The 16,953-nt window shown below is 39.5% G+C and overlaps 1 long non-coding RNA gene across 1 annotated transcript in view; it reads left to right on the plus strand.

Annotated features, from left to right (window-relative positions):
- Nucleotides 1-16,590, plus strand: part of LOC122458653 — a 34,269-nt gene extending 17,679 nt beyond the window's left edge. The window contains exons 3-4 of the long non-coding RNA XR_006278761.1: nucleotides 9,229-9,379; nucleotides 16,296-16,590. This is a non-coding gene — a long non-coding RNA (uncharacterized LOC122458653). The remainder of the gene's footprint in view (nucleotides 1-9,228; nucleotides 9,380-16,295) is intronic.
- The last annotated feature ends 363 nt before the right edge of the window (nucleotides 16,591-16,953 follow it).

The following is a 16,953-nucleotide window of genomic DNA, read 5'->3' on the forward strand; positions in this document are numbered from 1 at the left end:
AGCAGCAAGTATTTTAATATCCACACATCTTTACATGCTATTGTATTTCACAGGCTATACTGCACATTGAACTTCTGATGTCTTATTATCATGACAAGACAAAAATTGAAAATAGCACAGAACTGCAGGTAATCCATTTTCATGACAAGTCTGCAATGTGAATGAGGAATAGAAAACATGAGCCATTCTCATTACTGTCCCAAGTCTGTAATCTCGTTGTCCTCCATAGATGTCATACTTGGGGCAATCAGCTCAGTTATTTTTTTTAAAAGGATCATATTTCATATTTCTAGATGTTCTTGAGCAGTCCAGTTAACAGTTCCAGCTACTTCAAAAATGAATGTAAACTATTCTTGCCCAGACAGTTCAAGAAATGCTTGTCAACAGTGAATAACAGTTATGAATACATCTAAATACACCAGAAAAATTAAAGCTATTCTGTAAAAGTTAGATTATTCAGATCACATTTTGATGTACATGCAAATAAGTATATATTAATGCTATTATAAAGCATGTTTTTTTATGAATTGCAGAATATACATATAAGCCATAATTAGAACTCTTGGGAGCTTCAATACCTAAATCTAATTTGCTGACATGCCAACCACAAGGTCAAATGAGTCTTTAAAAAAATCCTCAAGTAACTTGAGATCAGAGACTTGAATATTTTTTTTCAATTTTATACAATTACATATTCAATGAGACTTTGAGAAAGAAACCTATCACTTTTTTAAAATGACAAAGGTGGCTGCAAATACAAGTGAAACCAATGGCTGATGAGGGGTTTCTCATAAATTAATAAATATTTTAAATGTGGTCCTGGAGTTATCTTTGTCAAAACCCTAAAGAAAAATCAATTTCAGGATAAGAGAGAGAAACCTATAAATTGCTAGCTAGGCCCTGCTTCCGATCACTCTTCTGCACTGACAGTTATGAAGTAAATAATTCTCAAGGACATTTCTCATGAAGCTCTATTCAGTTCATAAAAAATTATTCATTTCCTTCTCCTTGTGGTTGCTGTTTATACAGGTTTGTGTTGATAGTGATAACAACTATGGCTATTGAGTATGTAGATGCAAAGGCTATACTGTACAGTGACCACTTTTTGGCAGAGTTGCTTTTTATTCTGATTGTGGGATCTCTTACCTCAGAAAACAAAACTTTGCAATATAATTTTCCTTGATTTCCTGTGTGTTTTGCCTAACAAGTCTCTAGGTAAAGTCTGGAAAATTCTCTTTAGGAAAACATTAAGGAGTGTAGGTCAAAAGTCTTTAAAAAAATGGAATTTTCCACAAACAATACCACAGAGGGTTGTAGTTCAATTTAGCAGCTGAAAAGGGAGCTCTGAGGTAAAGCATAGAATGCAATTACACAGAAATACTGCACATTAACATTCCAATTGCACAACCAATAATTATGCTGAGAAGTGCTGAGCTGGCTAAAGTCTAAAAAGATGTCAATAATACAAGTTTAAGATTTGGGATTAACAATAGTTCCAGATAGTGATAGTGAATAAAAATAATAGACCCTTATGTTCTGTTGTTCAGGTATGCACAGCAGAGGATGTTCTTGTAACACATGGAATCAGTTGGGTTTACCATTAATTTATTTATCTGGAATATACCGTGTAAATATCTGACATTCAGAATTCATTCACAGCCCTTTTGAATTTGGAAATTGTGACCAGTTTAGAACTTTAGTTTAATAGTTTTCTTTTTAGCATTTTATTTGTTTTATAAGAATGCCTGTAGGGTCCAGCCAAGAACAAGTTCCCATTGTGTAGGGACTGTAGAAACACATAGTAAAAGAGAATCCCTGTCTCAAAGAGCTTACAATTTAAATTGGCAAGTCAGACAATGGGTGGAAGGAAGGAAGATAGTACTATCCCATTTTACAGGCGGGTAACTGAAGCCTAGAGAGATTAGGTGATTTACCTAAGACCACATAAGAAACTTGTGGCAGAGGGGGAGGCTGAAATGTGGAGACTAGCTCAGAGGTTTGAGCAGCCAGCAAAGCACCCCACAGAGAACACAAATAGCCTGGTAAATGCTGTAAGGGATGTTTATTGTTCATATTTTAAGTTTTATGGCTGAACATGTTAGCCAGTTGGGATAAAGATATTGCGAGCACTGTGGTCTCTCCCATATTGTCTTGCAAAATCCATGCATTATTTCATCTTTACTTAAAGGATTTTCTGTACTGTGAATGGTTTTTATTATGAATAAACTACAATAAAAAGCCAATGATAATGTTTTAATGAAACCAATTGAAAATAATTATCTTTATATTTGGAAATACATTTAACTAATCAACTGTGGTGGATAATCCTGCCCCACACTAGGATGGAAAGTTAACCCCGTACTAAGGACTGAGCAGGTCACACCCTTCTCCCCTGTGGGCATGCTCCAAATGGAATCACAGTATAAAAGGGAGTAGCTCAGCTCAGTCCACCAACTGGAGAGGAGAGAGAATGTATGTTGCAGGCTTCTGTCCGGGAGCTGTCGGAGTCCTAGACCACAGAGACCAGACACGCTGAGACCCAGGTGAATACCCAACTGTCCATGGAAACCCATGAAGGGAAGGAGTCGTCAGGAACTTCGCCTTACAACTACCCCAGAGAACTAGAGGACCTGCAGACTACAGAGCAGGAAGGTAGGGTAGGAAGTTGCCCAGGGGAACCAGACATTGATCCAGTTGTGGTTCTGCATACAGAGTCAGTGCTTTTCGGAGGGATCCACACTGACCTAGTGGCAGCCCACCCCTTTTTTGGCCACTAGGCCGTACTGCCCAGTGCTGAAGGGCTGGCCTACTGAATCTGGCCGCTAGGCCATACTGCCCGATGCTAAAGGGCCACCATACAGATGTAGGCCATTAAGCCTTGTTGCTCTGACTCTAAGGACAGACCCTCTGGTCTCTGACCATTAGGTCATACCACGCTGAGGAGAAGAGCAGTTATTTGGAGTTGGCCGCAGGGCAGTAATGACCCACAGGGGTGTTGGGGTATACCAGCGCACAACACCAATCTATAAAATAACCAACCATATACAAACTTTTAATGAACACAGCAGTGCAAACAGAAGTCAAAGTACCACAATAAGAACATTTCAAATAAACCATTTTGTGTGTGGGGAGAGTGGGGCATAAAGTTACAGGTGATTTTACACCCTGCCTCTGCCTTTTCTTGTCCACATGGGTTCTGGGATAGAGTGCCGTGGCTCAGAATTGTCAGGCGCACTGCAGAGCTCAAAAGAGCTGGACTCCCAAATGCAAGTGTCCTCAGTGCCCAGAGGTTGGATCTGAGAGGTGAATGGGAGCCACTGATAGCACTGCTGGGTGTATGTGGCAGTTAGGGGTTGTTGCTGGTTCCAGTAGCTAGCATTGTCCATGGGCTGAAAGACAAGTCTGGGCCCCAAATTACAGGGCCTGCTGGCCTTGCAGGATCATGTTTTGCAGGAAGGCATTATGACTGAGGTTGGTATCCATGAGCTGTCTCTGCATCTCTCTCCTTTTCCATGCGCTCCTTCACCATGATGATGTTGTTCTTTGCCACTGCCATGCTTTCCCTATCCATCTAAAATTTTGGATACAGACCAATAAAGGATCACTGTAATAAACAGAGCATGCTGAAGAATTCTCTACCCTCCCTAAAATTAATCACATTACAATATCACTCAATCAGTTCACATTTTGCAAGCTTGGCTGACTTTTACTTTGCTACCCCTGCAGCTATAGATCTAAGCGCAAAGTATTTCAATGGTTAAGGCCCTGATCCAAAGCAGACTGGAATGAATGGGAGACTTTCTATTGCCATCAGTGAGCTTCAGGAAGGCCCATGTTATAATTGTCCTGCCTACTATTTCAGTGTTTCATTTAACTTCATTTAACCTCGCAACTTCTTGAGTGAAGCGCAGTTCCTTACTTTAATGTGTAGAAATATCTTTTCAAATCATGGAAATATATATAAGATGAGACACAACTTAGCAGTATAAAAAGTTTTGACGATCAAGAAGAAATAGTTTTTAGATGGAAATGCTATCCCGAAAACAGTGTGGCTGCCAAATGAGTTCCTTAAGAGTAATTTTGACGGATTCAATTTGATTAAAACCAGCATTGTGAAACTAGCCGCATTGCTGAGATAATCACAGTGGCTGAAAGCTGCAGGCTTCCTGTTAAATTACTGTTAATTATTGTTACATAAAATATTTAGAAAAGGAATGCTGCTGTGCCCCAGCCTGGACCTGGGAATTCTCTGCAAAGCAAAGGTAAAATTCACCTCACCAACCCACAAATCTCCACCACCGTACTCCTCATTTCTTTATTCCAAAAGTCTTTACATTAGCTGCACTGTATTTACTGGACTTGGGTACGATTAGGTATTTTAAAAATGGGCAGGCTGATGTGCTGTTTTGTTGAGCTGGTGTGTGCTGTCAGTATGTGGCACCAAATAGTACAGAGGCTATTCAGCTAAAGGAAAAACTGACAAAACTCCCAGCAAGACAATTGGGACACTTTTCCATTTCTCTCCTCCTCCCACTGCCATCAGCATAACCGCTTTTTACACATGGTTTCAGGAGCATTGGAAAATGATCCTAGCATAACTCCTGGCAATTGGATTCTCTGGTTGGTAGCATGGATAATTCTTTTTGGATTGTGAACTCTCAGGAACTCAAGAAGATTCTTGTGAGGTGCTGTCAGAAGAATCTAAGGGAGATCTTGTTCTCAAAGAGAAAGTGGGGCAAATGCCTGATGTAGTACCTGTGATAGGACTGATATGGAAATCTATGTCTCTCAACAAGGGAGGAATAGTTCTCTGGGTGTATTTCAGAGAGTCCTTGTAGCATTGCTATGAATTTGGCTTATGCTTTACAGCAAGGGGGTGGGGGTGGGAAATAAACTTTCTGGGGTTCTTTTTTGTAAAAACTTACTGAAAAGAGAATTAGTGGGGGGGCAAGTAGAACTTTGAAACGTTACTATGGACCATAAAATACAGCACCATTTTAGGTCCCAATCCTGCGAACACTTACATATATACTTGCCTACTGTGAACAGTCCCTTTACCCATGTAATCTGTGGGAGTAGAGAGTGTGTATTAAGAGGGAAGAATCTGACCTTTAGTTAGTATTATTTCAATGACATAATTGAAAAATGGCTATATCTTTAACACCGACATATCTGGCTTTTGTTTATGATATTTTTTTTTGGCCCAATCCCATCTCAAGGTTGCAGCAGCCTGTTGCAACAGAACAAAAGTCCCAGATTTGCAGTCCTGTAGGCCAGCTATCTGAGGTGAGGGTCAGGTTAAGTGTATTGTTTTAACAGCTTTAGTCGGAGAGAGAATTGTTTTATTAATAAACACAAAAATAGAAGTTTTTAGCAATTTAAAATGAGAATATTTCTGAAAAAAATCCTTATTCGGGGGAAAAAAGTACACCATCTGTTATACATGGCATATAACCTTAGAAAGGACACTGTCAGATCAGGCCTGACAAAATATAGTTTATTATTCTTATTTGTTAGATGCCAACACTGTGCTTTTGATAGAACAAACGAAAAGGACACATAAAGAGCTTACAGTCTAAACATGCAGACAAGATCAATCAATCCCAAAATGCACTCGGATATCCACAACAAAGATCTATCAAAATATGCTAGTTATTATTTGAGTGGATGACAGGATTTTTACTGACATGGATTAGCATTAATGGACTTCATGCGTGAGTTTTAAGGAGGTCACTGAATGAAGAGAAGTGAAATGGCACACAGGGCTAGTTCTAGTGGCAGATGGCTGCATGGAGGAGGCAAAGAAGATTATACAAGCCACTATGTGGAGAACGCCATTTTGTTTGTGCAGTTAGGAGCCAAACAGCATCATTGCATGCGCACAGCTAGTCCTGGGGCATGAATGCATACCTTGCATATGATGACAGCACGCCACTGATGCAAGGGTGGTGAGGATTCACTGGTGAAACAAAGGAGCTGAGATGAGTTACAAGGAAACAACAATGGAGAACAGGGTTGAAGGTGAGGCTGAGAAGCTTGAGCTTGATGTGAAAGACAAGAGGAAGCCAGTGAAGGGAATCCAAGGGGAGAGTGACAAGGGCCTAGATTCACAAAGCTACTTAGGATTGTGACACTCAGGAACATACTGTGATTCACAAAGCCTGAGTTGGGCACTTAAAATGAATGTGGGGAGATAGACATCTTAAATTGTGATTCATAAACGCCAACATGCTTAGGGAGCATCTAAACTAGCTAGTGGGAAAGGTATTACCTAAGCCCCACTCCTGTCAGAGCTAGGTGTCTAAGTCTGGGCTGCAGAGAGGCACCTATCTCTGCTAGCAATTCTCAACTGCAAACCCTCTTTGGAATGGGCACCGAAAGTATATTTTGCAAGAAGTCAGTGGGGAGGAGGAACTCCATCATCACTTTTATCCCAGTGGCCAAGGTACTCACCTGGGAGGTGGAAGCCCCTCCGATTCAAGTCACCCCTCCACCTGATAAGAAGGGTGCTCTGCCACCTCTCAAGTAAGAGCCCTCACCATCAGGCTATGGGATATTCTGATGTGGGATTTCCTCAGTCTCTCCTGCTGAAGCTGTTCCACTGTGGATAAATCATTGTAATGTTATTGGGGCAGGGAGACTGGATCCTGGTCCCAGGTGAGTGCTCAAACTATCAGGCTACAGAGTCATTCTCATGCTTGTTCTCTCTCTGGCCCAAAGGGCCAGTGTTTGTCCACAGTGGAACAGCTTCAACAGGAGAGAGTGAAGGGAGCCCCACATCAAAATATCCCATAGCTCAGTAGCTAGTGCACTCAATAGCGAGGTGGCAGAACTCTGTTCAATTCCCTTCTATCCCCTCAAGAGGAGGGGGAAGTTGAGCCAGAGGCCTCGCACATCCCAAGTGAGTACCCAAATGTTGGGGATAAAAGTTCTGATGGAGGGCCAATGTGTCCTTCCCACTCCCCTCAGCTGTTTTGTGTGAACCTAGGGGCCTGATATGGTGGATGGTCTCTGAGCACACCTTCTGGATTTCCCCCCTCTCCCGCCATCAGCTAGGTATCCAAACACCTATCTTTCTCTGGTTCCTCTGGTTTGTGTTAGGTGAGTGTTAGGTGTTTAGACACCTGGAGTGAGGCAGCAGTGCACATGTCCAGAGGCAGAAACATAAGCACCTACAAAAATTTAGGCGCGAGTTTAGGCACCTACAGTGTTCAGCAGAGAGGAGCAGTGGCTCTGTTTGGGGTTCTTGCTCGGTGTTCCCTGATTTTCAACCCTTGACGTCACTCCCATTCCTATTTTTCTCCCCTGTTGTGCCCACTAATCAATCGTAGCCTGGGATTAATGGTTCCTTTCTCTTAAATGAGGGGGCAGGTCTTTAGTCTTGGGTTGGCCTAGATCCACCTGACCCAGTGCTTCAAATAGTACAGAGTGCAGCAGGAGTTCTGTGAATCACAGGGTAACCTAAAACTGGGGCTTAGCCACCCAAGTCTGGGGTTTAAGTGAATCTAGGCCAAGTGGGGGGAGGGATAGCTCAGTGGTTTGAGCAATGGCTTGCTAAACCCAGGGTTGTGAGTTCAATCCTTGAGGGGGCCATTTAGGGATCTGGGGCAAAAATTGGGGATTGGTCCTGCTTTGAGCAGGGGGTTGGACTAGATGATCTCCTGAGGTCCCTTCCAACCCTGATATTCTATGATTCTATGATTCTTTGTGCTAGATGAGAGATCTGATTTTAGCCACTGGATTCTGGATAGACTCGAGGGGAAGTTTATGGGGGAGAGAGAAGAAAGAAAGAGTAATCCTTGTAGATCTTACCAAAATTCTCTGTAGATTTTGATAGTCTCTGGTAACAATCAAGTTATTTGAAGAATCGTGACAGAATAATATAGTTACAGGATGGTTAGCAGATGGTTTCTGTGTCAACAAGGAAGTAAAGTATTTGTTTTGTGTACCCTGTACAATAAAATAATGCCAAGACATCTAACATACAGCCATAATATTACTTAGGTAATGTTAGAAAAATGGCAGGGGGTTGTTTTTATTGGCTGCCATCATGGAGTGGTTCATGAAGTTATAGTAAATTCTATCCCCAAATGCCTTGAAAAACTGAACTGTGGCTTAATCTAGTTTAAGGCCATTTTTCACTCCTGGTACATGAATTAAAACATTCTTCCAATTAGATAAATCTATTCCTTTTACTTTTTTTATGGAATCATAAGTTATAAACCTCCACTGGTTTTAATAATTAATATCATCTTTGAAAAGCTGCAGGTGAGCAGTCAAATAAAGCCATTTTTATTAAGAAGAGAATTAATGATCAGTGATTACCACTGTTATAAACTATATGCCTGGGTCTATGCCATAACAACTATCATGTATTACGTTTCTGTGGTATGACTAAGGCACCTAGTTTAGAAAACAGATTGTTCCCTAGCTATTAATAAACCTGGGGCCACTCTAATTGTTTTTGACTGTCATTACTGTAGTACTGAATGCCTGCTGTATTACAGTCAATTTCATTTTAGGAACAAAACTACAACTGCTTAACTGAAAGCCCGAAAGAAAATAGCCCTTTCAGGCTGAATCTTTGTCCTTAAAAAGTAGATTAAAAGGAAATAGCATGACATTGCACCGCAGTGGTGTAACAACATGGTGGGTTTACATCTGTGTTGTCATGACAGATGAAGAGGATTTTCCTTGTCCAAATTAATGGGGCCAAACGAACTAACCCTTTCTCAGCTGAGTAGTCTAACTGAAGTCAACAAAGCTCCTTGTGTAAAGATTAAATCATGTGAGTAGCTGTTGGATTAGGGTCTACATTTTGGATTTAACAGTTTGCAAGCTTCATTCTAGGAGACTGAAGACAGACCATAGTGTTGTAGCAGTCACCCAGTAATGCCTGTTATATTTCAGGTTACAGAACAGTTTTTCATTGTAGCTACCTATATGAAACTTTCATATTAGGGGCCAAATTCTGATTTCACTTACATGGGTGTAAATCTGGGATGACTCGAATCAACACAGCTGCTTCAGATTTGTGGTCATGTAACTGAGATCACAATCTAGCTTTGCTCTCTGGTGGAAGGGGAACTGGCCTCATCCCTGTAGAGATGTTTAAGTTTCAGGAGGCCAGGCTATCTGAACCATTTTTGAATGCATATTTGTATAGTGTTTATCATTGATTTCATTGCTGTCTTCTCTAGATTGTCAAATAAGATTTGGTTTATTAAGGTGCTTTTGGACTATTCCCCCTCCCTGGAGTGGAAGACACACTTTTGAGGAAGCCACCAGCAGCCTACTTCTCCATTTCCTGTGGTGTGGGATGTCAGTGGCAAACATCTTTCCTGCTGTGATCCAGGTTTCTTGCTGTGAGATACTTTCTGTCAATGTTCCAATTAGACTGCTGCATTTAATTTCATTTTGTAACAGGACATTTTTAGTGTTATCTAATATTTATTAATTTTATTATCCTACAATGCAACTGCTGGTATTGGTTTAATCAGTAGGTGAAATATACTTAAACAAATCATCAAGTCCTGTGTATATTCTGGATGCAAAGGGGAGGATACAGAATGTATGAGTTTTTTGATAGAATGTAAGTCCTGAACTTATATCAAAGTATAAAATAATAAATTATAGAGTCATTACTTGAATCAACTGTGTTCATCACTTGCATTTAGAAGGATTAAGTCCCTTTATAATTCCTTCTAATGTCTTCTAGATCATGTGTACTAAGGCAAAATATCTCTTACGTCTTTGAAGTCCAGGTTTGACTAGTTTGACTATCAAACTTCATTTTGTATTTGTTGCTATAGCTACATTTTCAACTAACGCTAAAAGCTTGCTTTGTCCACCTGATGCTTAAGGGTTGTGTTATCCTTAAGTGTGTGACCATTGCCCTACATAGTTTCTTTAAAAGGGTTTTTACATATGGTGCACATCTGAATCATCTGTTTACAGAGGTTTCACAGTTTAACCTACTTAAACCCAAGAGAAACAGAGAGGCATTGTGGTGATGTGTGGCACAGTGTTATCAACTGAAATTTTAATTGAATCAAAGGTCATAGAGTTTCATTCCTTTATACATATTAATTTATTTGGAAAGGGTGATGTCAGTGTTACAGAGCATGACTGCAGTGTTGAAAAGAAATGTAGATTGAGTGAAATATAATAAACCAACTATGTAAGTTAAATATTTACAAATTAAGGGTGAATTTTCAAAGGCATATGATGTTGGCTTAACTCTGGTCTCATTGATGGCAATGGTCAAACTCTGCTTGATTTCAATGAGAGCACAGTTAGGATCAATGCTGAGTACTTTTGAAATCCCTATGCTTAGGAATAATTACTACAGTTACTTTATAAATTCAAGCTTTCTGCTTTCCTAATTATTACATTTTTAGTTATTTAGTGCCTAGTTGCCCACAATGCAGTTGGTTACTCATTTTCCATCTTCACTCTCATTTAACTAAGGGTAAGTCTGCAAATAGCAATCCATTATTTTCAGTTTTTTAATTTGGGGCTGAAATTTCCCATGCTTGAACTCAATCCGAAGGTGATATTTTGTCAAAAAAATGGTAGTATATTTTGAGGAAATATTAAATCATGCTGTTAAAGATCACATTGTAATGCACGCATGCAGGGGGCCAGTGTAAAGACTGAAGAAACGTTCATGCTGAAATCTGTGTTTGACTTTTGTACGTTCAACTGTACAACCTTAATTTTATGTTGTCACTGGGCTCTGATCTTGCTGCTGTGAAAGCCAATGGAAACCTTATCATTGATTTTCATGAGAGTCAGTGGATTTAACTGAAGGCAAGATTTGGCCTAATGGGTTTGGAGTGGAATAAGTGTTGGCAACAGTAATCAAATGAATTAGTACTATGCAAAGTGAAAGTAAATAGAATCATCATGCCTAGCATTTTCAGTGCTGTCTATATACAGTATTAGACAGCAGAAGTCTGTTTATATTTCAACACCCAAATATTAAACATACATAAAAAGATTGCTGCTTTTCTTAGAAGATGACATGTCATTTATTTTCAAAGTTGGTACATACCCATTTTTATGTGGCACTATTTGGGATAATTCACATTTTATTTATTAGCTACACTCATTTAGTAGAACCATTCTTGGTGTCCAATAGAACACAGAATTATAGGGTTTCCAAACTAATATTTATCTTTCTCCAACATAGATTTAAAAAAAATCCTCACAATATTATTATACAACCTATCTCATGTAAAATAAATATTAGGTAATGAGCTACACTGTGGGGTACACCTAACCAAGTTTTATACTAATATATATCTTGTGTCAAGAACTTCATTATAAGGACACCATATGTCAGTAGAGGATTTATTATTGCTTTCATGTTAGGAAAGGTTGCAAATCAAGGTCCATCCCCAAAATTTGTTCTCACTTGCTTATAATTTTCTTCAAAATTTTCCTTTTAGAAAAAAGTTTCCATGGTTGATGTTAGCCCAAAGATGAACATTATTTGAAAGTTTGAGCAAAACTGAGTTAGTTAGTTTTAGTTAGCTGGAAGAGTACATTTTTCCAAATACATTTTTTCCTCCCATAAGGCTTAAAATTAGTCCACATAAATAACACTAAAAAAGCTGAATTTAACATCTCAAACTTTGTATGTGGCCTGCCGTCAGTGAAGAATAATCATATGCAAACTTTGAAAAAAATCCATCCATCAATTCCAATAGGGCCTGATCATACATCACCCAGTGGAAGACAATGGGATTTTTGCAGTTGTTTTCAGGGGAAGCAGGTACTCTGTTGTATGACCTTTCAAATGGATTGTCATTACTCCCAGATAAGGCCTGATCCTACTAAATTTTAAACAAGTGCTTAACTTTAAGCATGTGTGTTCTCACTGAAGTCAACTTTAAGTACTCTAAAAGTTCTATTGACTTCAGTGGGGCAACTCATGTGCTTAAAGTTAAGTACCTATGTAAGTGCTCACAGTATTGGAGCCTACATTTGCACACAAGAGCTCTCTTTGTTGTCAAAAAGGAGGCTATGACACACAGTAATGTGGAATGAATGCTCCAAAATGCTTCAATGCCAGAGTCTCTAGATACCACAGACCTTGTAAGTGCAGGTATATCTGGGGGATGTGGTTAAAGTACTTTGTTCCCAACATTGTGCTGCCAGTAGATATCAATATTTTTTCTCCTTTAGCTTATATAAAAATTCATGTACCATCTTCACATTAACAGAAAAGTGGAGTACAAGACTAGTCAGTCAATCTATCAATTTGCTTTCCTATTAAACGAAAAGCACTCTCATAACTCCTATCCAGGAAGAAGGTTCCTTAAAAATATAGAGTTTATTGATAGGACAGCACAACAGTCAGCTTGTGTAATTTGAAATGGGGAGTGGAAGTGTAGATCTTTTAGGGGATCAGACTGTCCTTTCCCCTAAGACATTTTTGATCATATCATTCAGTACAATCCGCTGCATTCCCAAGGCAAAAAAACAAACAAAAAACCCCAAAAACTTTATAGAAGAGTTTTTAATGAATATCAGGGACCAACTGCTGGTAAGAATGGTTTTTACTATCAAGGGAGTATAAATTCTACTGAAGCCAGTAAAATTGTCCCATTTTTCTCTTCAATTTAGTGGCAGAATTTTAACAAGTTGCTTCCAGGAACCCCTGTGAGCTCCCTTCAGTCCACCATTCTGTTAAAGCCTTGGATGTATCCAAGCATGGACCACTGAATATAAAAGAAAGTTATAAGCAATTTAAAATGGTCCTTGGTGCAGCCTCAATGTAAAATTTCTATTAGTTTTTGAGTTATGTAATTGCCCTATAGCACCATGGAGTTGCTTAATAATAAATTTGCCATTCTACAGTGCTCAGGGAGGGGATAAGGCTGAGAATAGTAATATATGGTAAGACTATATTCAATTGCTTGTTACTTTCTTAGAAAGTTTCCTTTCTGGCCTGTGTTGTTTTTTACATGAAGAGCAAACAGTGCTTGTATTCAATAGATAGTCTTTTTAGCCAAACATCATAAAAATTTAACCCCATGGAAACCAGAGCTACCTGGGAGTTGCAGCTCTCTGCTCTGCCTCTGCTGCATGCAGCTCCCTCTCCTAATATGGAGGGTGACCTTTGTGTCTTCATGTTCAAGGCCCTTCATGGCTACCCCATGCTACCTGTTGTCTCTCACTGTGGAGATGCTGACATGTGCCTCTGATTGGTCAGTTATGCCAGCTTTCATTACCCACTTATTACATTTTCCCACAAGCACCTTTGTGCTTTCTCTCATGCCTGGGAGAAGTTCCAGTAAATTTACATAGGGCCACCTCACTGTCCTCGTATAAATCCCTCCTTACAACTTTCCATTGCTGTGATGCCTATAAAAGGGTTTGACAATGGTTAGGCATTTGATGTCCTGAGACCATTGCAGATCATTCTGACCAACATTGTCTCATTTGTGCTCTGCTACCTGTCTGTATCCTCCTGTTGACTTGTCTCAAACTTAGATTGTAAACAGAGCTGTGCAGAAAAAGGGAACGTTGTTTCAGATTTTGATATTTTTGAAATTTGGTTTTGTTCAGCATCTGAATGAAAACCAAAAATTTCAAGTTTTCCAGGAAACAGAATGGAGCCTTGGCTCCAGAATGGTCCACTTAGTGAGCTACCCACCGTCACAGCCCTTGGAAGCTCTGGAATTCCTATCTCTGGGGCAATCCAAATACTGGACTGTGTAAGAGCTATGGATCCTGGAAGCCCTGGGGTCTCTGAATCCAAGGCAGTCTGAGGGCTTTCGTGAGCTGGCAGGAAATGAGGCAGGTTTCCAATGATAACCTGGGTTCCAGAGGAACTTCGTTGAAAATGAATCACCTCGGCAAAAACTTTAGATTTTAAACAGATCAGCACGTTTTGACAATGTTTAGTCAGAATTTCTTGGACCAGCTCTTGCAGTAGGAACTGTGTTTTGTGTTTGTGCAGTGTGTTGCACAGTAGGGTGGGTATTGGTTCATGACTGAGGCTTACAGCGACTACCTGTCATATCTCAAATAAATAATTTTAACCTCCGCAGCCATGCCCCACATCCTTACACAATAATAGCTTCTCCCAACACAATCTAAAGGTGAAGTTTCCTGGGAAGGTTGAGAAGAATTTGTTGTATACTTTTTGCATATTGCAGTGATACATCATGTGTGCACATGCACAAGTAAGAGAAAATACAAGGGAGTAACTGGCAGGTATTGAATGGGAGCTGGCGTTATGATGCCCAATTCTGAAGCACTTTAAATTATGAATCTTAATATCTGCCTTATTTATAAGCAGTGGATAAGAGGTATCTCATAGGCATGTTGAGGAACTTGACTTATTAATGTCTAAGATGCTTTGAAGCCCTTGGAGGAAAGGTGCTAGAGAGGACAGATGACTATCATCATGCCTAGCTATGTAGATAAAATGTTCTCTTTGCTAAAATAAGAAGGATTACTTATAAAGGGAAATACCTCTTACCTACCGAGTAAAATATAAAAGAAAACATTGGGAGCAGATTGACAGTTGGGAAGGAGGCATATACTGACTCTATATGGGGATTCCTCTAGGCTGGGGAACTCCCAGCAGGGGCTTGTGGATGGCTTTTATTTCAAGTGGAGAGAAATGGGGCAGAGAATCTTCCTCATCAACTATTCCCACTGGACAGTCATGAAGACATTATAAATAGCCTGGGTGTATAACCCTTCAGATGTATTGTAATGGTCTAACATTCTCGAGTTGTGGACCTTTCCCAGGTGGATGTCTTACAGTTTCTTAATCTTTCACTGGTCTGAGTAATAGTAAGAGCACACATAACTTTTTAGTTTAAGAGTTGCATTAGTGTCAGGATCAGACCTGCATTCCTTGTGCAGTTAAAACTTACATTTAATTTGTGGTACTTCAGTGCTGAAGGAGTACCAGATTAGCTCCAATGATGATAAAATTTGGACAGCTGGCAGATAAGGTTGAGGGCATAGAATTATATACTGATAGGTTAGAGAAACAGATATGAACTGAGGGAGGGGCAAGGAGAGGAATTACAGGCCAAGGAGGCAAAAATTGAGAAGGCCTTGACAAATGTTAAATGCATGCTAAAAGAAAAGAAAAATCCTCAAGTCAGACTGGAATTCCTGGAGAAAAATCAGATTCAGGCTTATATGTTGGTAGAGTGGGCCATCTGCAGGGTGAAGAAGTTGCAAATCCATACCATTGGTGAGGTCAAGGCAAGAAAGAATGGCTTCCAAAGCTGGTGCATTCCAGTGTGATTATAGATACACTATTTGTAGAGGAAATAAAGAATTGGTTATTTGAAAGGATCAAAAAGGAGCTAGCAGAGCTATTATGTTTTAACTGTCAGATCTGAAGGGTACAGACAGTTCTTTCTAAAGCTCAAAAGAAAAAAGGAAGTCAAGTGTAAGAGGAAATCGGATATTTTTTTCCTGCAGTCTGGCCAAACATCCAGTTGAAGGGGCAGACCTTTATTCCAGTAAAGATTTTTTTCCTGCCAAAACTGGAGGTGGCTACCTTGCTCCCAGCCAAACTGAGGATGAATTATGAAAATAAAAAGACAGTATATCTACTGGGACTCTATGAGTCATTTGAAGATCTGTTGCAACATGTTGAAAGTAACTGAATTCAGGAAGATCTGGTTTCTAGCTCATGCTTAGTAGGAACCTGAGGACTTTATGGTTTCCTTTCCCCCTGACTCCCAATCAAGTTTTATAGCCCCTATTCCTAGTAAAACAATGTTGTTTTAAGTTTGTATGTTTCATGGGAGTGTTGCCTTTAAGAAGCTATTTTAGTTAAATGGCAGCAGACAGCAGTTCAGTTTGTGATAGGACTCCATTGTTTAGTTTGAAATTATGTTCTTCATTTGATGGCTTTATGGTATCAACAATTATTCAGCAGGCATAACTTCTTGTGCTCCCCCTCAAAAAAAAAAGCAGGCAAAATGCGTCTTGAATTGATTTTACAATTTATTAATATTAGATATCAACACGAAGAGTTTCTTCAACCTGATGTTTATTATTATAGACAAGGGTATGACTATGGTTCCTAACTGTGCAAACATTGGCTGGCTGGGTTCCTTTGATTATGTCACAGCTATGCACAAACTTCAAAGATGCAGGGGTAGAACCTCATCACAAAAAAGGCTACATTTTATGAAATACTTAGTGTAACTGTTTGAAACACCTTTTAGTTTATGAATTCTTTTGTGTTTTATGAAATATAATTTATTATGTTAACCTTTGTTTTTATTAATATTTCCATTATGTAGCAAAAACAGACTATGGCTGAAGATGACATGGGGCCATCTACATTGAATAGTTCTATCTTGGAGAGACAGCGGGGGTGCTATCAGCAGAACTATTGACTTAACAACTCTCTGCTCAACAGCTGATGGGGGGTTGGAGCATGGAAAATCCGTAATGGAAGAAGACAAACAGAAAAAGGTGTTAGACTGCCTTTAAAGTAATATGCTCTAAAAGGAAGAGACAGTCAATCATCAGAAGTATAAGACACAGCTGAAGGAGTTTGTTTTGTATATTTTTGTAACTTGCTTGTACTGTCGAAGAATAAAGTATGTTTTTAAGAAGTTCCTTTGCAAAGTCGTGTGACCTAAGAGTGACCATACTGGGTCAGACCAACAGTCCATCTAGCCTAGTATCTTGCTTTGACAGTGGCCAATGCCAGATGCTTCAGAGGGAATGAACAGAACAGGACAATTATCTAATAATCTACTCCTTGTCAACCAGTCCCAGCAACTGGCAGTGAGAGGCTTAGGGATGTCCAGAGCATGGGGTTACCTTCCTTACCATTTTGGCTAATAGTCATTTATGGGCCTATCCTCCATGAACATATCAAGTTCTTTTTTGAACCCAGTTATTGTTTTGGGTTTCACAACATCCCCTGACAATTTGTTCCACAGATTGACT

Source organism: Dermochelys coriacea, chromosome 2 (genome assembly GCF_009764565.3).
Source record: "Dermochelys coriacea isolate rDerCor1 chromosome 2, rDerCor1.pri.v4, whole genome shotgun sequence".
NCBI classification, from domain to species: Eukaryota; Metazoa; Chordata; order Testudines; family Dermochelyidae; genus Dermochelys; species Dermochelys coriacea.